This window comes from Cervus canadensis, chromosome 8 (assembly GCF_019320065.1).
Source record: "Cervus canadensis isolate Bull #8, Minnesota chromosome 8, ASM1932006v1, whole genome shotgun sequence".
Lineage (NCBI taxonomy): Eukaryota > Metazoa > Chordata > Mammalia > Artiodactyla > Cervidae > Cervus > Cervus canadensis.
In genome coordinates, this window is record NC_057393.1 from 37,894,799 (window position 1) to 37,921,497 (window position 26,699).

The 26,699-nt window shown below is 40.0% G+C and overlaps 1 long non-coding RNA gene across 1 annotated transcript in view; it reads left to right on the top strand.

Moving 5' to 3' along the window:
- Positions 1-4,775: 4,775 nt before the first annotated feature.
- The window catches only part of LOC122446162, a 33,089-nt gene continuing 11,165 nt past the window's right edge, over positions 4,776-26,699 (top strand). Inside the window, exons 1-2 of the long non-coding RNA XR_006270794.1 lie at positions 4,776-5,133; positions 17,607-17,708. This is a non-coding gene — a long non-coding RNA (uncharacterized LOC122446162). The remainder of the gene's footprint in view (positions 5,134-17,606; positions 17,709-26,699) is intronic.

Below are 26,699 nucleotides of genomic sequence, written 5' to 3' on the forward strand. Positions count from 1 at the left end.
GAGCTTACTGCCTTTGTTTTATTCTAGAATTTTACAGTTTCAGGTCTTATATTCAAGTCTTTAATACATTTTGAGTTAATTTTTGTGTATTGGTAGAGCTTTATAATTTGTATTGCTGCGTATTTCTTTTTACTTTTCTATTTCATTTTCTTTGTTGTTATTGTAAATGTGGTAGTTTTCTCACTAGTTATCATTGGTAAATAAAAAGACTGATTGAATTTTTGTTTATTTATTTTAAAACTAGCTACCTTACTGGTACTCCTAATAGTTCCACAAGTTTTACAGTTTGTTCTCCTATCATTTAGAGGTATAAAATTATATTAACTAAAAATTATGACAATCTTTCATCCTCCCCTCAAGTATATATACCTCTTATTTCATTTTATTGATTAATTGCATTGTCTTGAATGTTCAGAACAATATTAAATAATTGTGATGATTTAAGATATCCTTATTTATGACTTCAATGGAAACGTTTTCATTGTTTATCCACTAAACATAATACTGACCTTAATTTTCAATATGTATTCATTATATTTATTCAGGCAGTAATCATTCCATCCTACTTTACAATTAAAAAAAATCAGGAATACATTTGGAATTAACCAAATGTTTTTGGCAGGTAAGAGAGTATATAATGTGAACATTTACTTATATTATGTTATCCTTGCAGTCTAGAATGATTTACACTTATTTATGACCCACTGCTATCCTTTCAGTGTCTTATTTGATTCATCTAGTAACATTTTGTTTAGGATATTTTTTGGTTGATATTCACAAGTGAGATTGGTCAGTAGCTTACTTTTAGTTTAAAGATTTAGCAATAGTATCAGGATGTTTATATCACATATTTGGAATATTTCCTTTTTCTTTACATTGTTCCAGGCCTCAGTAGCAAACTTTATTTTATATATATATATTTAAAATATTTGCTAACAAAATGATTCTACCAGGTATTTTTGTTAAGTAGCTTTTAAAAGCTTTTTCATGTTCTTCTGGTTTTGGTTTTAGATTAAGAAAGACTTGTTTTAGTCTAATTTTATTAAAAGTGATTACTCATACTTTTGTATTACTCTGTTAAAATTTTCTACTAGTGAATTTTGTGCTTGTTTTCATTAACAATGTGTTGTATATAAATATATTCTATTTCTTTAAATATATATGATATATTTTGGGTTAAATACTCATCATTTTATGCTAACATTTTGATAAAGAGTGTATTTTTCAAACAGCACAAGTTGGACAGCATTAACAAAATACTTGGCTGAGTTGCCCACACCTGAGCTAAATTTTACACAACACCAGCTCTTCCAATTTCACAGTAGGATATTATTGTATAAGAATAGCTCAAGATATGCAGCTTTTCCTCTTTTAGGAAATTAAAAAGAAAAATTGTCCTTATCTTCTTTGGGGGGATACATGAATGTCTATATGTCAATCTCCCCCATTTTCTTTCCTAAACCAAGAAGGCAAAACAAACTTGTGAAAGAATCTGTCTTCATGCAACAGTGAAACCTCATGGGCAAATTCGTAAAGACCTGTCTGACTTATGTGGGCATAACCTGGTGGTTGGTGGCCTGGTGCTTCATGGAGATGAAGAGACATCCCAGTCTAGAGGCAAAGAAACAAGAATAAAGAGAGGGGACAAAGAATGTTTCAGTTTCCACTGAAACGGAGAGCTGAATTGACCACAACCCGAACCCAATACGTGACTGAAGGCTCACTAATCATACAGTCACACTTCTCTTGCCGTCCTATTGCAACTGAAGGCACAGCTTTCTGGAAAACTCACACTGTATCTGAAGTTTCTGGAAGTATTTCCTCACTTATGATTAGATTCATTAACTTTAACGCTAGTCTGTGTGGTGAGTGCTTTATTTTTTTTACTGTTACTTACAGAGATGAAGATGAAAACACAATTTCTGAAGCTGAAATGAAATGTGTATCATAGGAAAAGATTTTGTATCAATCTTTAAAAGACTAAAATACATAATTAGGGTTAAAATGCTTTTTAAAGCATATTTGGTCTAGATATTTGGCTTAGGGAAATAATCAGAAATAAGGTAAAGATTTATGCACAGATCAATTTATCTAAACATTACTTCTGTAACATTTATAAGGCCATCAACCAAAAGTGGTGATATGAGTGAAGAAATGCAGATTAGTACTAATAACAAATGAACATAATTCCAAAATAGTTCAAATTCTGTATTAGTTATAAACAACAAAAAATAAACTGTGGCTAACAGACAGCAAAGTAATTTGTTGTAAAGATGTGGGTAGATTATGGATATGAAGGAAAAGTTGAATATCTAGTTCTTGTAAAAGATGATTCCAAAGTGTATGCCCAGTATGGAATTGCTGGGTCATATGGTAGATTTATCCCTAGTGTTTTAAAGGAGAAATCCACAATTCTAAAAGACATGTACCTCAATGTTCATTGTAGCACTATTTACAATAACCAGGAGATGGAAGCAACCTAGATGTCCATCTACAGAGGAATGATAAAAAAGATGTGGTACATATATACAATGGAATATTACTTGGTCATAAAAAAGAATGAATTTGAATCAGTTTTAGTGAGGTGGATGAACCTAGAACCCATTATATACAAAGTGAAGTAGGTCAGAAAAAGAAAAAAGCAAATATATTAATGTATGTGTATATATATATATATATAGAATCTAGAAGAATGGTATTGATGAACTTGTTTGCAGGGAAGGAATGGAGATGCAGATGTATAGAATGGACTTTTGGACACAGTGGGGAAAGGAGAGCATGGGACAAATGGAGAATGTAGCATCAACTTACATACACTATCTTGTGTAAAATAGATAGCTGGTGAGAAGTTGCTATATAACACAGGAAACCCAGATTGGCACTCTGTGATGACCCAGAGGGGTGGGATGGGAGAAGGGGAGGGAGACTTAAGATGGAGGGGGATATATGTATAATTATGGCTGATTTTCACTGTTTATGAAAGAAACCAACACAACATTGTAAAGCAATTTTCCTCCAATTAAAAAAAAAAGATTGTTCCAAGACTATATTGTGGGGGGGCCCCCCTTGCAGAAACAAATGAAGAGTTATTACAGGGCATTGCCATCAGAATGAATAAGCCCCAAATGTTTTCCATCTTTTTGTCACTTGACTGAAGATTCAAATAATTAGGAAGGAAGGAGATTCTGAATAGACTTACCTGGGCCCCCATGTATCATTTGGCCGAGAGGACACAGATGCCTTGAGGAACAGTTTTATTAAGACTTTAGAGAATAGGAAGTGATAACAAAGATTAGTCATCTCTGGGACACAAGAAACTACATTTTCAATTTCCCTTGTGGCTAGATGGGGTTTACCTGACTGAATTCTAGAAAGTGCAGTGTAGCAAAGGTGATGTTCTCCACCTAGAGGTGGAGGTGCAGGAGACCTCCTGCAGAGTCCATGGTGCTCTCTCCGCTTCTTCATCTCCAGGTAGGATATAGAAGGACCAGTGCCAAACTCAAGAGACCCTGGGGGATGTCAGATCCACCACAAGAAGTGGAGTTCCTATGTCACCACCTGAAAGTCACCCACTGAAAGTTACCCACTGAACACCCTAATGGACCATGACATGAACGAGTCCTAAACTTTAATGATGTTAAACCACTGAGATTTGGGGGTTGTTTCAGAAGTTCATTTCAGTTGCTCAGTCATATCCAACTCTTTGCAACCCCATGGACTACAGCACACCAGGCTTCCCTGTCCATCACCAACTCCTGAAGCTTGCTCAAACTCATGTCCATCAGGTCAGTGATGCCATCCAACCACCTCATCCTCTGTTGTCCCCTTCTCCTCCTGCCTTCAATCTTTCCCAGCATCAGGGTCTTTTCCAATGAGTCAGTTCTTCACATCAGGTGGCCAAAGTATTGGAGTTTCAGCTTCAGCGTCAGTCCTCCCAATGAGTATTCAGGACTGATTTCCTTTAGGATTGACTGGTTTGATCTCCTTGCAGTCCAAGGGACTCTCAAGAGTCTTCTCCAACACCACAATTTCAGAAGTTAGGATACCCTAATCGTGAAGGATGAATGTTCAGCAGTCAAAATTGCACCCCCTGCAACCTGATTCATTTCAATTTTTGTACTTACATTTTAAGAACGCAGTGAAGAGTTTACACAGGCCACTGCCAATACTTACCTCCCATTTAATTCTCTCGCATACCTATTCCCCCATCTTGTCCTCCAAAATTCTCAGAAAATTTCTCCCCACTCCTAGTGCCCACACACCTCTTGTTCTTCAACTTCAGCTTTCTAAAGTTTCATCTTCCTTCTAAAATCTGCATAACAAAAGCTCAGAGTCTCTACAGGCAAAATAGAGCTCTCCTCTGAGGATGGGAGAGACAAAACAGCTGTTAGGTAAAGGGGAGAGACTGAGAAAATGCATGCATTAATAATATTGTAACATTTATGAGAGTGAAAATTTGTAAACCACCTAAATGTCAAACAATTGGAAAATGGTTAAATAAATTATAGCACACTTGTTACTGGTTATATGAACAAGATAGATTTAATTTAGTCCCTGCGTTCATGGAGCTTATCGTCTAACAGCCGTTAATGATAAACAGATTTTGGAAATACAGTTAATAATAGGCTGAGCTGCACCCCACAGGCCTATGAGGCCTACACTTGCTTGGCTTTAAGACAGAAGAGCTTGGAGTCAGCAACACAGACATCAGTGGTTTAAAGGGTGGGGGAGCTTTTCTGAAGCAAGGTCCTGGAGCAACACCCAACTGTGTGCAGTAGAAGGCAGGAAGGACTTAGCAGCAGTCTTCGCTCCAGGGGAGGAAGGGGAACTTGCCAATTATAGGGAAATTGACATCAGGCGGTCCATTAGTTACCGGGGAAACCAGCAGAGGGGCATGCTCCTACCACCTCGTCCATAAGAACAAGCACCAGCTGGCTCCTGTATGTAGGACAATACCTAGAACTACTGGGGCAAGTACATAGGAAGGTCAGCCCTGTGAGTAAGGTGTAGGTGAAGCAGGCATTGGTTGGCCAGTGGATGCCCAGAGAGCAAGAGAACAGCTGTCTTCAGTGGCCTGCCCATATATAAGACAAAAAGAAAATCAGTGGTACAACTTCAAGTGAAAACCTCCAGGTAAGAAGTTGCATTTTCATATATAGTAGTAAAATCTCAATTGAAGGAAAGCTTATATGTGTAAGTCCTTGTATATGTGTGTGTACAAACTGTTTAAGTGGTTGTCTCTTAATATTGACATTATAAGTGATTTTTATTTCCTTTTTTATACATTTCTATATTTTAAAAATGTTAATAAGTGTATTTCTAATAATAAATTGGATTTATGGGGCTTCCCTGGTGGCTCAGCAGTAAAGAATCTGCTTGCAATGCAGGAGATGCAGGAGATGTGGGTTTGATCCCTGGGTGGGGAAGACGCCCTGGAGAAGGGCATGGCAATCCACTCCAGTATTCTTGCCTGGGGAACCTCATGGACAGAGAAGCCTGGTGGGCTGCAGTTCATGGGTTCACAAAGAGTCGGACACAACTGAAGTGACTAAACACAACAGCACAGCAGCCTATTATTTTAACTTCCTTCATAATTTTCTGCATTTTACAAGTATTGACAGAATGTATACTTGGAAAAAAGCATCAATCAATATAGAGTATTGATATCACTGTGTACTGAGAGACTGCCGAATTAGCTTCCTGGTTTAATAGACTTTTGCCTTCCATAGATCTGTAGATCTAAATATGTGTGTGTGTGTGTGTGTGTGTGTATTTATATTATAAGTGGATTTTTACAACAAAGTGGATTATTTCCAAAGCTCAGTTTGTATATGCTTTCCTGTACTGTTAGCATGGACTCTAATGAGACTGAGTTCACCTGCCCTTCAATATATAGACACTACAGTTTTATCAGATGGCTTTTAAGCAACCAAATTCATGTCCTTAAAATACAGAGATGTAATGATTAATAACCCTGGGCCATTCAGTTCCAATGTATTTAGTAAATTTGCTGTGCTTTCCTCTTGTCAATAGGGAAATCTATAGAGATATTAAAATGCAATTTATATTGTGCTTAAAGAAAATAACTTTTGCTCAATACAACACAAAGCCACTGAATGCTAACCCCCTGACATGTGCCCCTCCCTGAACTACTCAATGCGGTTGAGAGAAGTGAGTGAATTATCAGGGGTGATTTTAATTTAGATTACTAAAACATTTCCATAGACATAGAAGTCTGAGTTGATTAAACTTTAAACTTATCTGATTATAGCACTTATTATATTATGGTTGAAGTTACAGGAAAGTACTTCAATTGATTGGATAATTGTGAATAAATAGGAAAGGATATGACTTAGAAAATTTGTTTCAATTATTTAAGTGATTGCTATATGAAGGAAATTAAGAAACTAAAGTTGTCTCAACATTGTAACAAATTCCCAGGCAAAGCTTTGAAGATGAATGGCTTCATGATGCCTGCGATGCCTAATTATCTTCTGAGCCATTGTTTACTTAGTTTAAGAGATAAAAAGATAAAGATAAAAAACATGTAAATTCAGCTAATAGAAAGGCTGACCTATTGACTGTTACATGTCTCTAGCTTATTTCCTCAGCTGTTTTTAGAGAAGTCTCCCAGCAAAGGTATCAGTAGTCCTAACCAGGTCTTCCCCACTGAGAGCTTTAGTTTGTTTGCAGCTGTTCTGTAGTTAGCCTTCCTGATTAATGAGCAGGATTAGTGGACAGTTACAATGGCTACTCAATCCAGTGTTCTTGGGGCTTCCCTGATAGTTCAGATGGTAAAGAATCTGCCAGCAATGTGGAAGACCTTGGTTCGATCCCTGGGTCAGGAAGATCCCCTGGAGAAGGGAATGGCAACCCACTCCAGTATACTTGCCTGGAGAATTACATGGACAGAGGAGCCTGGTGGGCTACAGCCTGTGAGGTTGCAAAGACTTGGACTTGACTGAGCGACTAACACTTTCACACATTTAAAAGTCCTGACCTCCACAGAGGATGTTTAATAGTGCACTGTTTTCAACTCAAACTCAATTTGGGAGTTATGGTTCTTGTTCAAAGGCTAAGAAACGAAAGCTTCCTTTATACTGTGAAAGGAATCAGTACAGCAACATGGACTAAACATTAGTGGAAGAACTAGAGAGAGAGCATCTTCTAGGGGGAAACCCATTTAAATATTTTCTTTCTGTCCATGTGCTTAAGTTAACTGTATTGTGACGCTGTACATGGATCTTGTTACAGATTGGGGTTAGTCATTATCATAAAATTGTTGGCATCTCCGTAAAGGCATGTCTTAAAAACTCTTCCATCATAACAGAAAGATATCATAACAGAAAGATATCTGATCTGGATACTTACCCACAGACTATAGACAGAGAAGACAGGTATAAAAATGTTTCTTTAATCTACAATCACTGCTTCTCTAGCCAGTCTCCCATCAGTGAAACAATGTTCGGCTCCCAATAACAGACCAATATTGAGCAATTTGTAGGCTTAACATTCCTCATATCTCTTTCTGTTTTCTCTTCAGGCCTCATCTTTTTTTTTTTTTTTTAAGTTAATCTTGACATCAATTGATAATGTCAAGCATGACTGTAAGTTGCTTTCACAGAGATTGTAGGACATACAATTCTTAAATTACACAGGTCTGTGAGAGTTTAAGATTGGCAACTTATATTTTTAGGTCAGAAGTGGGTTTCCTTCCTTCCTTCTTTCCTTCCTTCCTTCTTTTCCTCCCTCCCTCTCTCCTCTCCTCCCTCCCTTCCTTTCTTGCTTCCTTTTTTTCCCCTTCCTTCTTTCCTTCCATACCTTACTTTACTCCGTGTAGGATTTGAGAAAATTTCTGTTCACTCATTCTAAGCCTTCCTAAATTGCAGGGCTAAAAAGAGAAGTGTGCCATCTCTGTCTATTTTGGTATTTTATTTTCTCCAGTACCTACGGGAGGTAGAGGATGGCTCATGTTCCTTCAGCACCTCTGCACCTCTCTGTTGAGGGTCCATAGGTCAAAGTGAGGACAAAAAGAGAGTAGTTCTAAGTTATTGAGACCTTATTGTTGGATCTTACACAAGTCACTTTTATTCCTTATCTGCTGCTGCTGCTAAGTCGCTGCAGTCATGTCTGACTCTGTGCAACCCCATAGACTCCCCAGACCCCCACCAGGCTCCCCCATACCTGGGATTCTCCAGGCAAGAACACTGGAGTGGGTTGACATTTCCTTCTCCAATGCATGAAAGTGAAAAGTGAAAGTGAAGTCGCTTAGTCGTGTCTGACTCTTAGTGACCCCATGGACTGCAGCCTACCAGGCTCCTCCGTCCATGGGATTTTCCAGGCAAGAGTACTGGAGTGGGGTGCCATTGCCTTCTCTGATTCCTTATCTACATGGTGGTAATTATAGTGCCTGACTCAGAGTGTTACTGCACCCATCAAAGATAATTATGACTGATACACTTGCCTTGTGAAGTGCCGTGCTTCTGTCAAGGGTTATAGTCTATCCCACTGATATACTTGTGGCATAGAACTACAAGGAAGTGTCACTTACTGTTTCTTCAGGGAAAAGAATGCTGTATTTTCTTACTAGGATGTAGATATAAACACTTGGGCCTACCCAGATTTAGGTTTGGCAAAGCAACCAATTCTTTGTTTACTTAAATTGGTAATGTATGGCAAATTTATAGTAATAGTACATTGTATTTTTTGATTCTCCAACTATTTGCTCACTGTTTAAACTGAGTTATTTTATTTAAGTCCCCCAGATAAGCTTATCATTAAGATTTTATTATCTCCATTTATTTTTTTCCTATGCTGAAACCAAGGCATTGAGAGATTAAGCCACTGGTTCAAGATCTCGTGAGTGATGAAGGCAGTGTTTAAACTGACTTGAAACTCCATGCAAACCCCCAGACTTCCTCTGCACATATCAGTCTGTTCAGTTCAGTCACTCAGTCGTGTCTGACTCTTTGCAACCCCATGAACCACAGCATGCCAGGCCTCCCTGTCCATCACCAACTCCCGGAGTCCACCCAAACCCATGTCCATTGAGTTGGTGATGCCATCCAACCATCTCATCCTCTGCTGTCCCCTTCTCCTCCTGCCCCCAATCTTTCCCAGCATCAGGGTCTTTTCAAATGAGTCAGCATTTCGCATCAGGTGGCCAAAGTATTGGAGTTTCAGCTTCAACATCAGTCCTTCCAATGAACACCCAGGACTGATCTTCTTTAGGATGGACTGGTTGGATGTCCTTGCAGTCCAATGGACTCTCAAGAGTCTTCTCCAACACCACAGTTCAAAAGCATTAATTCTTTGGCGCTCAGCTTTCTTTATAGTCCAACTCTTACATCCATACGTGATCACTGGAAAAACAATAGCCTTGACTAGATGGACCTTTGTTGGCAAAGTAATGTCTTTGCTTTTTAATATGCTGTCTAGGTTGGTCATAACTTTGCTTCCAAGGAGTAAGTGTCTTTTAATTTCATGGCTGCAATCACCATCTGCAGTGATTTTGGAGCCCAGAAAAACAAAGTCAGCCACTGTGTCCACTGTTTCCCCATCTATTTGCCATGAAGTGATGGGACCAGATGCCATGATCTTAGTTTTCTGAATGTTGAGCTTTAAGCCAACTTTTTCACTCTCCTCTTTCACTTTCAAGAGGCTCTTTAGTTCTTCACTTTCTGCCATAAGGGTGGTGTCATCATTATATCTGAGGTTATTGATATTTCTCCCAGCAATCTTGATTTCAGCTTGTGCTTCCTCCAGCCCAGTGTTTCTCATGATATACTCTGCATATAAATTAAATAAGCAGGGTGATAATATACAGGCTTGACATACTCCTTTCCCTATTTGGAACCAGTCTGTTGTTCCATGTCCAGTTCTAACTGTTACTTCCTGACCAGCATACAGCCAAACTTAGGGAGTTTCTGGTTAAATATGTCCTTGTAAAAGCATTTTTACTCCTCTTTTCTCCCTTAAAACTCATCTAAAATAGCAAAAGAATGAAAAACAAGGAAAAACAATACCCTCACATTTCAATGAAAGAATAAAATGATCCCAACTGCAACCTGTCCCCAAATGCCCCAGATTTCTCTCAAACGTCTCAAACCTAAAGACTCATCCTGTAATTCTTTAGATTCACAGGATATGTTCTATGCTGTGGCAGTACATAGGTCACCAAATGAGGACTGGCCCATGGAGACCCAGGTTAATAGTTTTCATTGGTAGGGATGGCATCTCTAAAAGTAAAGCCTCACTGACATCCCTTTTGGGGGAGGGGGAGGTGGTGTTATATTCTTTGTTGTTGAGATATAGTTGCTTTACAACACTGTATAAATTGCAGGTGTACAGCATGTGCATGTGTGCATGCTAAGTCACTGCAGTTGTGTCAAACTCTTTGTGACCCTATGGACTGTAGCACGCCAGGCTCCTCTGTTGTCATTCTGATTCTCCAGGTGTGATTCTCCAGGCAAGAATACTGGAGTGGGTTGCCATGCCGTCCTCCAGGGGATTGTCCAGACCCAGGGATTGAACCCATGTCTCTTACGTCTTCTGCATTGGCAGAGAGGTTCTTTACCACCAGCACCACCAGGGAAGCCCAATGTACAGGACAATGATTCACAAATTTTAAAGATTATACTCCATTTATAGTTACTATAAAATAGTGGCCATATTTGCTGTCCAATATATCCTGGTAGCTTATTTATTTTATGCATAGTATATTGTACCTCTCACATATGAAGAAACCAAGGTTGAGAGAGGCTAAAGAGTCTAAGCTTACCCTGAGAGTAAGCAAGTAAAAGGTAGAGCTGGGATGGGGTCTAGGACAGGCTGGATATCACGATTGTCTAAATCTATCCAAACAGCAGCAGAATAAAGGGGAGCAGGGAAGCTCTGTTTTTCACCTACTCATATCCTATTTCACCTACTCATATCTGATTGACAGAAGCACTAAACCTCAGAGATGAAGGGGGGACATTCTCCCAGGGCAAAGCTTTAAGTCTCCCACCTCTGGACTTGCCCTCTGGCCAATTTCAGCAACCACATCCTCCCTCTCCACCTTGACATTGTCCCCTCCCTCACCCCAACTATGGCTCCTGATCTCCTGGTCTGAGTCAGGTGGGGCTTCTGAATTGCTAGGAATGGCAAGAGGAGGCACTTGGGAAGGAGCAGAGCAATCAGGGCTGTGATTTGAATTATTGTTCAGCTGTTGGTTTTTTTGTGTATAGGTACTAGAAATATGAGTCAGGAGAATAAATGTGGGTAATCAGAACTTCATTGGTTGTCTAACCAGTGGCACAGATTGGCGCTGAAATTCTGCAGTCCTCAAGCTCTAAATCCCAATATTAGTTTCTTATACACTTACCTCTGCCTCCTGCATAATTCTGGGTGTGAGTCATCCCCTTTTTCCCTCCCCCGAGCATTGCTTTCAGTTACACATCTTTTGGTTCTAACCCATTTTGACCCTGTTTATCCCTGGGTTTATTATTCACCAACAGTCTTCATTACCATTTCAGTATTTCACTGTGGACTTGAAAATATTCCATTGTGATGCTGAAGGACACCAAGCAGCAGTGTTACCTCCATGAACTTCCACTCCTAAGGAAGGCTGGGAGATGAGAGAGGAGGCTGTCTGTAGCTGAAAGTGATGGGTCCATACCAGGGGCTGTGTATATTCCAATCTCTTTTGTAATCTGTATGTTTTACCAGCCAGGAATGTTGGCAGTGGGCACCCTTTTGAAGTGGATGAAGATGTCCAGATGACTGTTTCCTTTCCTTCTGATTAAAACTGTTAGCTTAACATATGCACCAGAACTCCTAGCCCGCCATATAAATTGTGATAGATTTACCTACAGCCATGAACCTGAACTGACATTGTGGAATGCTCAAGATTGCTCTCCCCTGTCCACATTATTCCTTAGCTAATAGTTGGCTCTATTTAAAGAAGACTCACTATTTTCATTTTAAAGGAAGCAGAAAAAAATAAATCATAAAAATTACCCCAAAACATAGGAAGAGTTTAGACAAATAAGTGTATATATTTTAAAGAAATTACATTGTGTTTTCTAAAGGAGAGCTCAAAGGGTTCTGTGAAGAGACTATAATCAAGCAGAAAATGAATAGTGTGTCAGTAGAATTTAGGGAAGAACTGCAAGAAAACAAAATCATTACAGAGATGAAGCACACTTCAGAAACGATAAGCGAAGAAAAGAAGCTGCACAATGCTGAAAACACAGCCAGAGGTAAAAGTGCTGAGTAGGCTTGAGGAATCATAAAAACAAAATGGAAAAGACAGAGGTGTTAAAAAGGGTATATGGGAAGCCCCTGGGGGTCCCGTGGCTAGGACTCTGCTTTTACTGCCAAGGGCCCAGGTTAAATTCCTGGTGGAATAACTAAGATCCTGCAGTGTAGGGAAAAAAAAGGTGAGGGAGAAGGGATATAAAAAGTGGTCAGGGTGGAAGACAGATAAAAGGTAATGAACAGAAGCATAATTTATTTTCTGAAGAAAAAAGCGGAATAAATGGAACAGAAAAAGTGTTCCAGCATATTATTTGTGCATTCAAGGAATATTAATTGTGTACATATGTTATTTATGTACTTATGTAACAAGCCTTTTTCTTGGGGATGGTCTTGATCCCTGTCTCCTGTACAATGTTGTGAACCTCTGTCCATAGTTCATTAGGCACTCTGTCTATCAGATCTAGTCCCTTAAATCTAATTCTCACTTCCACTGTATAATCATAAGGGATTTGATTTAGGTCATATCTGAAAGGTCTAGTGGTTTCCCTCACTTTCTTCAATTTCAGTCTGAATTTGGCAATAAGGAATTCATGATCTGAGCCACAGTCAGCTCCAAGTCTTGTTTTTGCTGACTGTGTAGAGCTTCTCCATCTTTGGCTGCAAAGAATATAATTAATCTGATTTTGGTGTTGACCATCTGGTGATGTCCATGTGTAGAGTCTTCACTTGTGTTGTTGGAACCGGTGTTTGCTATGACCAGTGCGTTCTCTTGGCAAAACTCTATTAGCCTTTGTCCTGCTTCATTCCGTACTCCAAGGCCAAATTTGCCTGCTACTTTTGCATTCTTCCTACTTGACTTCCTACTTTTGCATTCCAGTCCCCTATAATGAAAAGGACATCTTTTTTTGGGTGTTAGTTCTAAAAGGTCTTGTAGATCTTCATAGAATCATTCAGCTTCAGCTTCTTCAGCATTACTGGTTGGGGCATAGACTTGGATTACCGTGATATTGAATGGTTTGTCTTGGAAACGAACAGAGATCATTCCGTCGTTTTTGAGATTGCATCCAACTACTGCATTTTGGACTCTTGTTGACTATGATGGCTACTCCATTTCTTCTAAGGGATTCCTGCCCACAGTAGTAGATGTAATGGTCATCTGAGTTAAATTCACCCATTCCAGTCCATCTTAGTGCGCTAATTCCTAGAATGTTGATGTTCACTCTTGCCATTTCCTGTTTGACCACTTCCAGTTTGCCTTGATTCATACCTAACATTCCAGGTTCCTATGCAATATTGCTCTTTACAGCATCGGACCTTGCTTCTATCACCAGTCCCATCCACAACTGGGTATTGTTTTTGCTTTGGCTCCATCCCTTCATTCTTCCTGGAGTTATTTCTCCACTGATCTCCAGTAGCATATTGGGCACCTACCGACCTTGGGAGTTCATCTTTCAGTGTCTTATCTTTTTGTCTTTTCATACTGTTCATGTACTTTTGTCTTTTCATACTGTTCATGAAGTGGTTTGCCATTCCCTTCTCCAGGGGACCACATTTTGTTAGACTTCTCCACCATGACCCATCCATCTTGGGTGGCCCCACATGACATGGCTTAGTTTCATTGAGTTAGACAAGGCTGTGGTCCATGTGATCTGATTGGCTAGTTGTCTGTGATTGTGGTTTCAGTCTATCTGCCTTCTGATGATCTAGGCTTCAGTAATACGTGAACCATGAACTTCCAGATGTTCAAGCTGGTTTTAGAAAAGGCAGAGGAACCAGAGATCAAATTGCCAACATCCGCTGGATCATCGACAAAAACAAGAGAGTTCTAGAAAAACATCTATTTCTGTTTTATTGACTATGCCAAAGCCTTTGACTGTGTGGATCACAATAAACTGCAGAAAAGTCTGAAAGGGATGGGAATACCAGACCTGTCTCTTGAGAAACCTGTATGCAGGTCAGGAAGCAACAGATAGAATTGGACATGGAACAACAGACTGGCTCCAAGTAGGAAAAGGAGTACGTCAAGGCTGTATATTGTCGCCCTGCTTATTTAACTTATATGCAGAGTACATCATGAGAAATGCTGGGCTGGAAGAAGCACAAGCTGGAATCAAGATTGCCAGGAGAAATATCAATAACCTCAGATATGCAAATGGCACCACCTTTATGGCACAAAGTGAAGAAGAACTAAAGAGCCTCTTAGTGAAAGTGAAAGAGGAGAGTGAAAAAGTTGGCTTAAAGATCAACATTCAGAAAACTAAGATCATGGCATCTGGTCCCATCACTTCATGACAAATAGATGGGGCAATAGTGGACACAGTGGCTGACTTTGTTTTTCTGGGCTCCAAAATACCTGCAGATGGTGATTGTAGCCATGAAATTAAAAGATGCTTGCTGCTTGGAAGCAAAGTTATGACCAACCTAGACAGCATATTAAAAAGCAAAGACATTACTTTGTCCACAAAGATCCATCTAGTCAAGGCTATGGTTTTTTCAGTGGTCATGTATGGATGTGAGAGTTGGACTATAAAGAAAGCTGAGCACCAGAGAATTAATGCTTTTGTACTGTGGTGTTGGAGAAGACTCTTGAGAGTCCCTTGGACTGCAAGGACATCCAACCAGTCCATGCTAAAGGAGATCAGTCCTGGTTGTTCATTGGACGGACTGATGTTGAAGCTGAAACTCCAATACTTTGGCCACCTGATGCGAAGAGCTGACTCATTTGAAAAGACCCTGATGCTGGGAAAGATTGAGGGCAGGAGGAGAAGGGGACGACAGAGGATGAGATGGTTGAATGGCATCACTGACTCAATGGACATGAGTTTGGGTAAACTCTGAGTGTTGGTGATGGACAGGGAGACCTGGTGTGCTGCAGTTCATGGGGTCTCAAAGAGTCGGACATGACTGAGTGACTGAACTGAACTTATGTAACTCTAAGACATAAGGGAAAAAGTTTCAGGTAAAAACAGAATAGAAGACAATTTTCTTGAACCAGATAAAAACATGAATTTGCAGATTAAAAAGGCACAATTTATCTACAACCTTGATATAGAATAATTAAAACTAAGACACCACCAGCAGCAGCAGGGGAAATTACTATGTTTTAGGAATAAAGGAAAATTTAGTGGCAAGAAAATTTAGATCTTAACAGGGGACAAATATGTTTGGTGCCAGGTTGCTTAATGTGATCAGTCAGTGTCTGAAGGCGATAGAACAAGTATCTACCAATATCAAGTGGAGTGGGCATACAAGTGGAAAGTTGTAAAAGAGGCATTCTGAATTATGTCATCTTAGTGATCCAATCTTGAAAAATCTACGTGATGACAAGATGTAGCACATTAAAAGATAAATGACAATGTCATGATGTATGGAGTAGTGGTGAAACTCCTGGAATTAGCAAATGATCCGGGTTTGATCTGTGGATTGGGGAGATCCCCTGGAATAGGGCACAGCAACCCCCAGCAGTATTCTTGCCTGGAGAATCCCCATGGACAGTGGAGCCTGGTGGGCTACAGTCCACGGGGTCAAAAAGGGTCAGACACAGACTAAGCACAGTACAGCACAGTACGAGGAATATGATCACAATCAGACTGTCTTGTTACCAACTTTTACAACAATAAAATAATTGTGTAATGAATAAAAAATAGGAATTGAGGGAGGGATGGTGGGAGAAACTATGGTGTTAATTTTCATCTCTTTCAAGAAGGGAATGAATAGGCATTCACTATACTTAAAAGGCAATGGCACCCCACTCCAGTAGTCTTGCCTGGAAAATCCCATGGACGGAGGAGCCTGGTAGGCTGCAGTCCATGGGGTCGCAAAGAGTCAGACACGACTGAGCGACTTCACTTTCACTTTTCACTTTCATGTATTGGAGAAGGAAATGGCAACCCACTCCAGTGTTCTTGCCTGGAGAATCCCAGGGACGGGGGAGCCTGGTGGGCTGCCATCTATGGGGTTGCACAGAGTCGGACACAACTGAAGCGATTTAGCAGCAGCATACTTAAAATAAGAAATTAAAAAAGCATCTTGGCATAGTTTAAAACATAACTTTACGTCTTTTTGTTTGGGGTCCTTTTTATAAATGAAATCTCATAAATATTACTTGGAGATTTAGTAATTTTTCAGTTGCTCTTTGGTACCTTCTGGCAAATTTTGAGAACACTAAATTTATACTGAAAAATTATATCTTGCTTAAGCAATAGATTTTAAGATGATCCCAGAATGTGAATATTACATGCAATCAACATTTTCTTTGAAAATCTCTTTAGAAAGTTTAATCTCCAGCTTTGGAAGAAATTGATATTTTCTCATTAGAGTACTAGATAAGGTAGTAAGTTTGTGTGGAGGCATACTGTGCAAACAGTATCTCCTTTTGCATGCCAACTCTTCTATTCAGTTCAGTGAGATGTTTGCATTACAGAGATACATTGTGATTGACCATGAGTGAGGGAGAGATGGAAATCTCTCTTATGCTCCTTGAATGAAGGGGAAGGTAAGTTGAAATGTCTGCACTACGTAAATTTTTACTCTTCCTCTCTCTCTTTATCTAAGTGTGTGGCTGTATCTATGTAAGTTAAATAAATGCTTAGTGTCAACTTAGAAAAAGATAGCATGAGTTGTGAGTTTCAGTTTTATTTAGGTTCTTGCTGAGGACTAAAGCCTAAGAGAGAGTCACTCAGTAGCTCTGAGGAAACTGCTTTAAAAAGGAGCCAATTTATATATGGTTTTTGGCTGGGAAATTCATGCAGTCAAGTATGTTGCTGTTGAGTTGCTAAGTTGTGTTCGACTCTTTTTTTTTTTTTTTCCTATATTCTGAGGGAGAAAAGAGGAGATAAAATAAGGGAAAACTGAATTTCCAGCCCTATGCTTGCAGAAGCTAAATTTCTGGAAAATGCATGCATTCATGCTCAGTCTCTCTTTGTGACCCCATGGACTGAAACCCGCCAGGCTCCTCTGTCCATGGGGTTTCCCAGGCAAGAAAACGGGAGTGGTTTGCCATTTCCTTCTCCAGTGTTCGACTCTTTTGTGACCCCATGGACTATAGCCCACCAGGCTTCTCTGTCCATGGGATCTTCCAGGCAAGAATACTGGAGTGGGTTGCCATTTCCTTCTTCAGGGGATCTTCCTGACCCAGGGATTGAACCCTGCATTAGCAGACATTGGCCTGCATTGGTAGGTGGATTCTTTATCACTGAGTCACCTATATATATCTTAGTAAAAGATTACTGCTAATCACAAAGAATAGACATCTCAAATTAATTATTTTAGTGCTTTTCTGTGTATGGGAAGATGCAAGAATCTGGGGTTATTGAAATTCTTCCTGAAGTATGCATCCAACTCTTTTAAGGACTTGCTTTTCCAAGGCACAGAGTGCCTCATCTGTTTTTCATCCTGTACTCCTTTCTGGGTGCACTGTTGGTGGTCAGCTGCAGTGGATTACAACTTAACCCTTGTAGAACTGAGTGGTGAGTAATGTTCTTTGTCTTAGTGATCTTAAATTTTAATGTATCCACATTAGATAATGTGACTCTATGGAAATATTTTAATTAAAAGCAGCAGGTAGTTTAAGTTCATTTTGCAAAAGTTTTCATTACTCCTCTCTCTTCTCCTTCCTACCTTCCTTTTCATTCCTTCCTTCCTCCTTTCTTTCTTTCTCTGTCTTTTATCTATTTGCTTTGTATCTCTCTGTGTACATCCTTCTATTCACCCAACCATGTAATGTGTGTGACATATATGTGTATGTGTGTTTTTAGAGAAATGTGAATGCTTGTATATATATATGTTTATGCATGTATGCATATATATATATATGGGGCTTGTATATATATGTTTATGCATGTATGCATATATATATATGGGGCTTCCCAGGTGGTGCTAATGGTAAAGAACCAGCCTGCCAATGCTGGAGACGTAAGAGACAGGTTTGATCCCTGGGTCAGGAAGATCCCCTGGAGGAGGGCATGGCAACCCATCCAGTATTCTTGCCTGGAGAATCCCATGGACAGGAGACTGGCAGGCTACCATCCATAGGGTCACAAAGAGTCAGACATGACTGAAGCGACTTAGCATGAACTTGATAGATATATTTATCTGATTTACCTGAAATGATGTCTACCAGATGATAACCATGCTAATCTCCAGTAGGTGGGATTTGAGTAGTATTTTATTGTCTTTTTTCCTTCTATTCAGTACTCCTAGAATTGTTTTATGAGAAAGTATAATTTTATAAAACTGTTAAGTCATTCTTTCCTGTTCTCTATACATAAATAATTATACAAAATTGACTCCTAACACGTTATACCATTATACCTGCAGGTAGAGCTGCACAAACACTGCGCGTTGTACTTAGATCAGTAGGGAGCTGGCAAAAGCTGATTAGCCAAAGAAGCAAGCCTTGGTCTTTCTCTGCGCCCCATCTCCTCCCCTGTTCGCCATCTCTGTTGGTTTCTCCTATAGAGCTCTCAGTTCCTGAGCTTTACTGATTGTGTTCTGTTTGGGCTGTCATCCTGGAGACAACCTACTCTCCCTGGGGACCATTCGCTGTCTGCTTGTCATTATCAGCTTTCTAACCATCTCTTCTCTTGCTCCCTCACTTTTTTCTTTCATTTTGCGTTTATGCTGCTCTCTGCCTCTCCTCCCTGCTTTCCCTCCATGTCCCTACTCTTTCTGGGGTGCCAAGCCTTCTTTATTTTCTTATTTATTTTTATTGAAGTGTAGTTGATTTACAGTGTTAATTCCTCTTGTACAACAAGTGATTTGATTATAAGCATATATATATTCTTTTTCTAATATTCTTTTCCATTATGGTTTATCATAGGGTTTTTTAAAATTGGACGATAATTGCTTGACAGTGTTGTGTTGGTTTTATTGTACGACAGTGTGAACCAGCTATGTGTGTACAGGTATCCCGTCCCTCTTGAGGCTCCCTCTTACCCCCACCCCCACCCCACTCCTCTAGGTCACCACAGAGCACCAGCTGAGCTCCCTGTGCTATACACCAAGCTCCACTAGGCATCTATTTTGTACGTGGTAGTGAACATATACCAGTTCTACTCTCTCAGCTCCTCCTGCCTTCTCCTTCCTCTTCTGTGTCCATGATGCCAGGCTTTCTATGCCATGACCTCAGTTTATTTCATTTGGACTTTCTTTTCTATTTTCTCACTCATAGGGTGAGGCTCTTCTTGGCATTCCTAAGGATAGTTTCTTATTTTGCCCAGGAAGGACTGATGTAGTGGACTCTGCCATCAGAATCTTATCTCTTTCCAAAAAAATCACTCTATATCTGTATCTCAGGAATAACTGAAAGCATCTTTAGTAGGAGCTACAGGGCATGGGCCCAAGGAAGAAAGGCTTTTGGAGCTGTCCAATGACCAGTGGAAAATGGAGTGGCCAGCAGGCGTACCCACAGGCGCTTTATCTCACATGTGCCCTCCCTATGCAGGGACAGTTGCAGAAGTGTTTCTGGACTTCACTGACTTCTGCCCGCTCTCTTTATGCAGGATCTCAGTCCGTCGTTGACAGGCTCTTCCCATTATTTTTGAGAATTCCCAGGTAGTCTCATAGGCACTCATGTAAACTCCTCTGTTTCTTCTGTTCTGGACTGTAATCAGTGTTTGCTTCCCAAGAAGCCCCTTGAGAGAGGAACGTGTATGACTGCAGTTGCCAGTACCTTTGTCCAAATACTAAAGACAAATAGATTTCCTGGGATGCTGCAAAACATTCTGAACCCAGGTGCAGACATTGTCCAGGGAAGAGAACCAGACTTGAGACCAACATTACGCTGTTGTCCAATTTGCTTCATCTTTCTTCTTAAGCACTTACAGAAAGACCAACTTTCTCAATATCCTCCAAAAACAATCAATCAGACAAATTCGTCTTATTGAAATGAACTGAGGGCAGCTACTCACCAGTTCATTATGTATGATCAGACCTGCCTGAATCTTAGTTCAGACTTTCCTCCTTAATTTTTTCAATGCACAGTTGAGTCAAATGCCCTAGATAAATCCCAAACCCTTTCAAAAATCAATAACAAACAAATTAATTTAAAAACATACATAAATAAATTAAAACAAGGTTTTGGGTTTGAATGATATAGAACAATTGCTAATTTACCACAGTCTGAATATTTTATCAGTAAAACGTTACAACCTCTGATGTACAATTAGCCTAAACAACAAAAAGATGTTCAATGAAAGCATCAGTTTATTTTAGTTACTTTTCCTCTTGTCATTCTAAACATTTTAAATTTGTGAGTATAAATTCATTGAAAATTCTCAGATTTTGTCTTTCTAGAAATGTCTTGGTGTCATCCTCGTTACTGAAAAATAATTTCTTAAAATATGACATTCTAGGTTGACAGTTCTATCTTTGAGTGTTTTGAAGATATTACTCTGGGAAAATACTGGGAATTATATTGGGAAATAATCTGTTAATTTAATTTCAAGTCATTTATAGACAGTTTTGCTTTTTTCTCTTACTAGTTTGAAGGCCTCACTGTCTTTGGAATTGCACTTGGTCCTAAGTCATGCCGAGGTGTGTCTAGCCTGCTATTTGCTAGGCTTCTTGAATCTGAGGATTGGTGCAATTCATCTTTCTTGGAAATTCTTAAACATTGCATCTAACCTAAATGGGGAAATAATTTGAAAAAGAATATATGACTGAATCATTTTGCTGAACCTCTGAAACTAACACAACATTGTAAATTGACTATCAGTTCAGTTCAGTTCAGTTGCTCAGTTGTGTCCGACTCTTTGCAACCCCATGAATCGCAGCATGCCAGGCCTTTCTGTCCATCACCAACTCCTGGAGTTTACTCAGACTTATGCCCATCAAGTCGGTGATGCCATCCAGCCATCTCATCCTCTGTCATCCCCTTCTTCTCCTGCCCCAAATCCCTCCCAGCATCAGGGTCTTTTCCAACGAGTCAACTCTTTTCATGAGGTGGCCAAAGTATTGGAGTTTCAGCTTCAGCATCAGTCCTTCCAATGAACACTCAGGACTGATCTCCTTTAGGATGGACTGGTTGGATCTCCTTGCAGTCCAAGGGACTCTCAAGTGTCTTCTCCAACACCATAGTTCAAAAGCAGCAATTTTTCAGCACTCTGCTTTCTTTATAGTCCAACTCTCACATCCATACATGACCACTGGAAAAACCATAGCCTTGACTAGATGGACCTTTGTTGGCAAAGTAATGTCTCTGCTTTTTAATATGCTATCTAGGTTGGTCATAACTTTGCTTCCAAGAAGTAAGTGTCTTTTAATTTCATGGCTGCAGTCACCATCTGCAGTGATTTTGGAGCCCCAAAAAATAAAGTCTGACACTGTTTCCACCGTCTCCCCATCTATTTCCCATGAGGTGATGGGACCAGATGCCATGATCTTAGTTTTCTCAATAGTATGCTTTAAGCCAACTTTTTCACTCTCCTCTTTCACTTTCATCAAGAGGCTTTTTAGTTCCTCTTCACTCTCTGCCATAAAGGTGGTGTCATCTGCATATCTGAGATTATTGATATTTCTCCTGGCAATCTTGATTCCAGCTTGTGCTTCTTCCAGCCCAGCGTTTCTCATGATGTACTCTGCATACAAGTTAAATAAGCAGGGTGACCATACACAGCCTTGACATACTCCTTTTCCTACTTGGAACCAGTCTGTTGTTCCATGTCCAGTTCTATCTGTTGCTTCCTGACCTGCATACAGGTTTCTTAAGAGGCAGGTCAGGTGGTCTGATATTCCCATCTCTTTCAGAATTTTCCACAGTTTATTGTGATCCACTCAGTCAAATGCTTTGACATAGTCAATAAAGCAGAAATAGATGTTTTTCTGGAACTCTCTTGCTTTTTCGATGATCCAGCGGATATTGGCAATTTGATCTCTGGCCCCTCTGCCTTTTCTAAAACCAGCTTGAACATCTGGAAGTTCGCGGTTCAGGTATTGCTGAAGCCTGGCTTGGAGAATTTTGAGCATTACTTTACTAGCGTGTGAGATGAGTGCAATTGTGTGGTAGTTTGAGCATTCTTTGGGATTGCCTTTCTTAGGGATTGCAATGAAAACTGACCTTTTCCAGTCCTGTGGCCACTGCTGAGTTTTCCAAATTTGCTGGCATATTGAGTGCAGCACTTTCACGGCATCATCTTCCAGGATTTGAAATAGCTCCACTGGAATTCCATCACCTCCACTAGCTTTGTTCATGGTGATGCTTTCTAAGGCCCACTTGACTTCACATTCCAGGATGTCTGGCTCTAGCTGAGTGTGAGTGATCACACCATCGTGATTATCTGGGTCATCAAGATCTTTTTTGTACAGTTCTTCTGTGTATTCTTGCCACCACTTCTTAATATCTTCTGCTTCTGTTAGGTCCATACCATTTCTGTCCTTTATCGAACCCATCTTTGCCTGAAATGTTCCCTTGATATCTCTAATTTTCTTGACGAGATCTCTAGTCCTTCCCATTGTATTGTTTTCCTCTATTTCTTTGCATTGATCGCTGAGGAAAGCTTTCTTATCTCTCCTGGCTATTCTTTGGAACTTTGTATTCAAATGGGAATATCCCTCCTTTTCTCCTTTGCCTTTTGCCTCTCTTCTTTTCACAGCTATTTGTAAGGCCTCCTCAGACAACCATCTTGCCTTTTTGCATTTCTTTTCCATGAGGATGGTCTTGATCCCCGTCTCCTGTACAATGTCACGAACCTCCGTCCGTAGTTCGTCAGGCTCACTGTCTATGAGATCTAGTCCCTCAAATCTATTTCTCACTCCCACTGTGTAGTCATAAGGGACTATACTGCAGTATAAAATAAAAATTAAAAAACTAAAACATTGTATATTAAACATATTGTTTCTCCTTTTTTAATCTCTGCTCTCTCTTCCATGAATTCCCAATAGACATTTTTGGAATTAATGCTATTTTTCTTGCCTCTTCACTTTTCCATGTTTTTATCTCTTTCATCTTCAGTTTAGTCAGTTCAGTTCAGTCGCTCAGTTGTGTCCGACTATTTGTGACCCCATGAACTATAGCACACCAGGCCTCCCTGTCCATCACCAACTCCCAGAGTCCACCCAAACCCATGTCCACTGAGTCGGTGATGCCATCCAACCATCTCATGCTCTGTCATCCCCTTCTCCTCCTGCCCTCAATCTTTCCCAGCATCAGGGTCTTTTCAAATGAGTCAGCTCTTCTCATCAGTTGGCCAGAATATTGGAGTTTCAGCTTCAACGTCAGTCCTTCCAATGAACACCCAGGACTGATCTCCCTCAGGATGGACCGGTTGGATCTCCTTGCAGTCCAAGGGACTCTCAAGAGTCTTCTCCAACACCACAGTTCAAAAGCATCAATTCTTCAGTGCTCAGGTTTCTTTATAGTCCAACTCTTACATCCATACGTGACCACTGGAAAAACCTAGTCTTGACTAGATGGACCTTTGTGGACAAAGTAATGTCTCTGCTTCTTAATATGCTGTCTAGGTTGGTCATAACTTTTCTTCCAAGGAGTAAGTGTCTTTTAATTTCATGGCTGCAGTCACCATCCGCAGTGATTTTGGAGTCCAGAAATATAAAGTCAGCCACTGTTCCACTGTCTCCCCATCTATTTGCCATGAAGTGATGGGACCAGATGCCATGATCTTAGTTTTCTGAATGTTGAACTTTAAGCCAACTTTTTCACTCTCTCCTCCCACTTTCATCAAGAGTCTCTTTAATTCTTCTCCACTTTCTGCCATAAGGGTGGTGTCATCTTCATATCTGAGGTTATTGATATTTCTCCTGGCAATCTTGATTCCAGCTTGTGCTTCCTCCAGCCCAGCATTTCTCATGATGTACTCTGCATATAAGTTAAATAAGCAGGGTGACAATATACAGCCTGACATACTCCTTTCCCTATTTGGAACCCGTCTGTTGTTCCATGTCCAGTTCTATCTGTTGCTTCCTGACCTGCATACAGGTTTCTTTCATCTTACTGTGCTGTTTTATGCGGGCGCAGCTGGGTACCCACCAGCATCCAGGTGACACTGTTGGGTGCATTCAGTTCCTTGCCCGCTTTTTGGTCTGAAGACCTCAGTTTCTCTTTGACTTTGGCTGGAGGCTACCTCAGCTCCTTCTCGCTTGGCTCTTTTCATATGGCATCTCACACTATGGCAGCTCTTCCTCAAAGAAAGCAACAGAGAGAGAGACTCTTGGTAATATGGGCTACAGTTTTATGTAACATAATCAAATATACATGATTACCTACATTCTGTTACCTTTGGTGTATTCTGCTGATTAAAACAAGTCACAGGACCCTCCCACAGAAGGCATGGGAATCATGGGCTCACCCTAGATTCTGTCTGTCACAGTGCACACCTCTATAATTTAATCCAAAATGGAACCATGTAACCCCCAAAATAGAATTAGTCTGTACCCTAAATATTCCCTTTGTCCCCCCTCCCAGTCATTTTTCCTCTTCTCCCTAATGATAACTACCCTGATGAAGTTTATGATAAAACAGCCTCATTTTTTAAAAGAAACCATATTTATTTATATTCCACCTAGCAATGCATCCCTAAATATTATGGATTAGTATGGGATATTTTATTTATATTTTTGTTTGACTTCTTATTTATTTTATGCTTACAGAAAAAGAACTTAAAATTCATATTTCCTCTGGTCCCCTACTGCCAAGCATAGTGTCTTCCAGATACAACATGGAAATTCACTCATGCATAATAACTTTTTTCCCATTATGACCACTTCATCTTCCTGACCCCAGTAGCTCTATGTGGCACATGGAAGTGCAATATGAGTGGTGTAATTTATTTCTTCCCTGAATTACATTGGGCTTCCCTCGTGGCTCAGATGGTAAAGAATCTGCCTATAATGCAGGAGACCCAGGTTCGATCCCTGGGTCAGGAACCCCTGGAGAAGGGGACGGCAACTCACTCCTGTATTCTTGCCGGGGAAATCCCATGGACAGAGGAGCCTGGTAGACTATGGTCCATGGGGTCTTAGAGTCAGACACGACTGAGCTACTAATACTTCCATGTCTTCATACACTCTTATCAGACAGTTTGCCTGTTAGTTTGCTTGGATGTTAAACTTCTCTATGGCTTGTTCTTTTATAGTGTTTACAGGAAAACTTTTTATAGGGTCATAACTCAATCTTTTTTTTTCTTCTTTAGTGAAGTATAGTTTATTTACAATGCTGTGTTAGCTTCAGGTGTTTAGCAAAGTGATTCAGTTATATGTATGTATAGTGTTTTTCAGATTCTTTTCCATTATAGGTTGAATATAATTCTCTGTGCTATACAGTAGGTCTTCTTTTATTTTATATATAGTAGTTTGTGTATGCTAATCCCAAACTCCTAATTTGCCCCTTCCCCACCTTTTCCCCTTTCATAACTGTAAAATTATTTTTTATGTCTGTGAGTCTGTTTCTGTTTTGTAAATATATTCATTTGTATCATTTTTAAAGATTCTACAAATAAGTGATATCATATGATATTTATCTTTCTCTGTCTGACTTGAAGTTGCTCAGTTGTGTCCAACTCTTCGTGACCCCATGGACTGTAACCTGCCAGGCTCCTCTGTCCATGGAATTCTCCAGGCCAGAATACTGGATTGGGTAGCTGTTCCCTTCTCCAGGGGATCTTCCCTGTCCAGGGATCGAACCCAGGTCTCCCACATTGCAGGCAGATTCTTTACTGTCTGAGCCACCAAGGAAGCCTGAGAATACTGGAGTGGGTAGTTTATCCCTTCTTCAGGGCATCTTCCCAACCCAGGAATTGAATCGGGGTCTCCTGCATTGCAGATGGATTCTTTACCGGCTGAGCTACCTCACTTAGTATATTACCCAGCCATAAAAAAAGAATGAAACAGTGCCATTTGCAGTATTATGGATGGACCTAGAGGTTAGCATACCAAGTATGGGCTATCTTGTGTAAATTCTTCCAGGTTTGCTTTATTTAGCTAAATATTAGGTTTGTGAGATTTACCTAGGTTCAGTGTGTAGCTTTATTTTGTTCTTTTTATTGTGTTATAATAGTTCATTGTATGAACATATGATACTTCATGAAGCTTACTTTTGATGGACATTGGTTTATTCCAGTTTGAGGCTATTGTAAGTAATGGTGCAAGGAACTTTCTGATGCAGTGTGTATGCTTATACTCATTTGTGTGGGATATACATCTAGAAGTGGAATTTCTGGGTTATAGGGTATGCATGTTTTCAATTTTAGTAACGCCACTGTTTTCTAGAGTGATTCTTCCATTTTACTCCCCCCACTAGTAGTGGATGAGAATTCCTTTTGCTTCCCACTCTGAATAATGACTTGTATTATTTTTTTTCTTTCAAAAATTGTTTTTAGTTTTAGCCCTTCTAGTAAGTAAATAGCAGTGCCTCATGTGACTTTAATTTTCATTTCTCTGATCATTGGTCAGGCTGCACATGTTTGTATATGGTTATCAGCATTTTGGATAGACTTTTCATATAG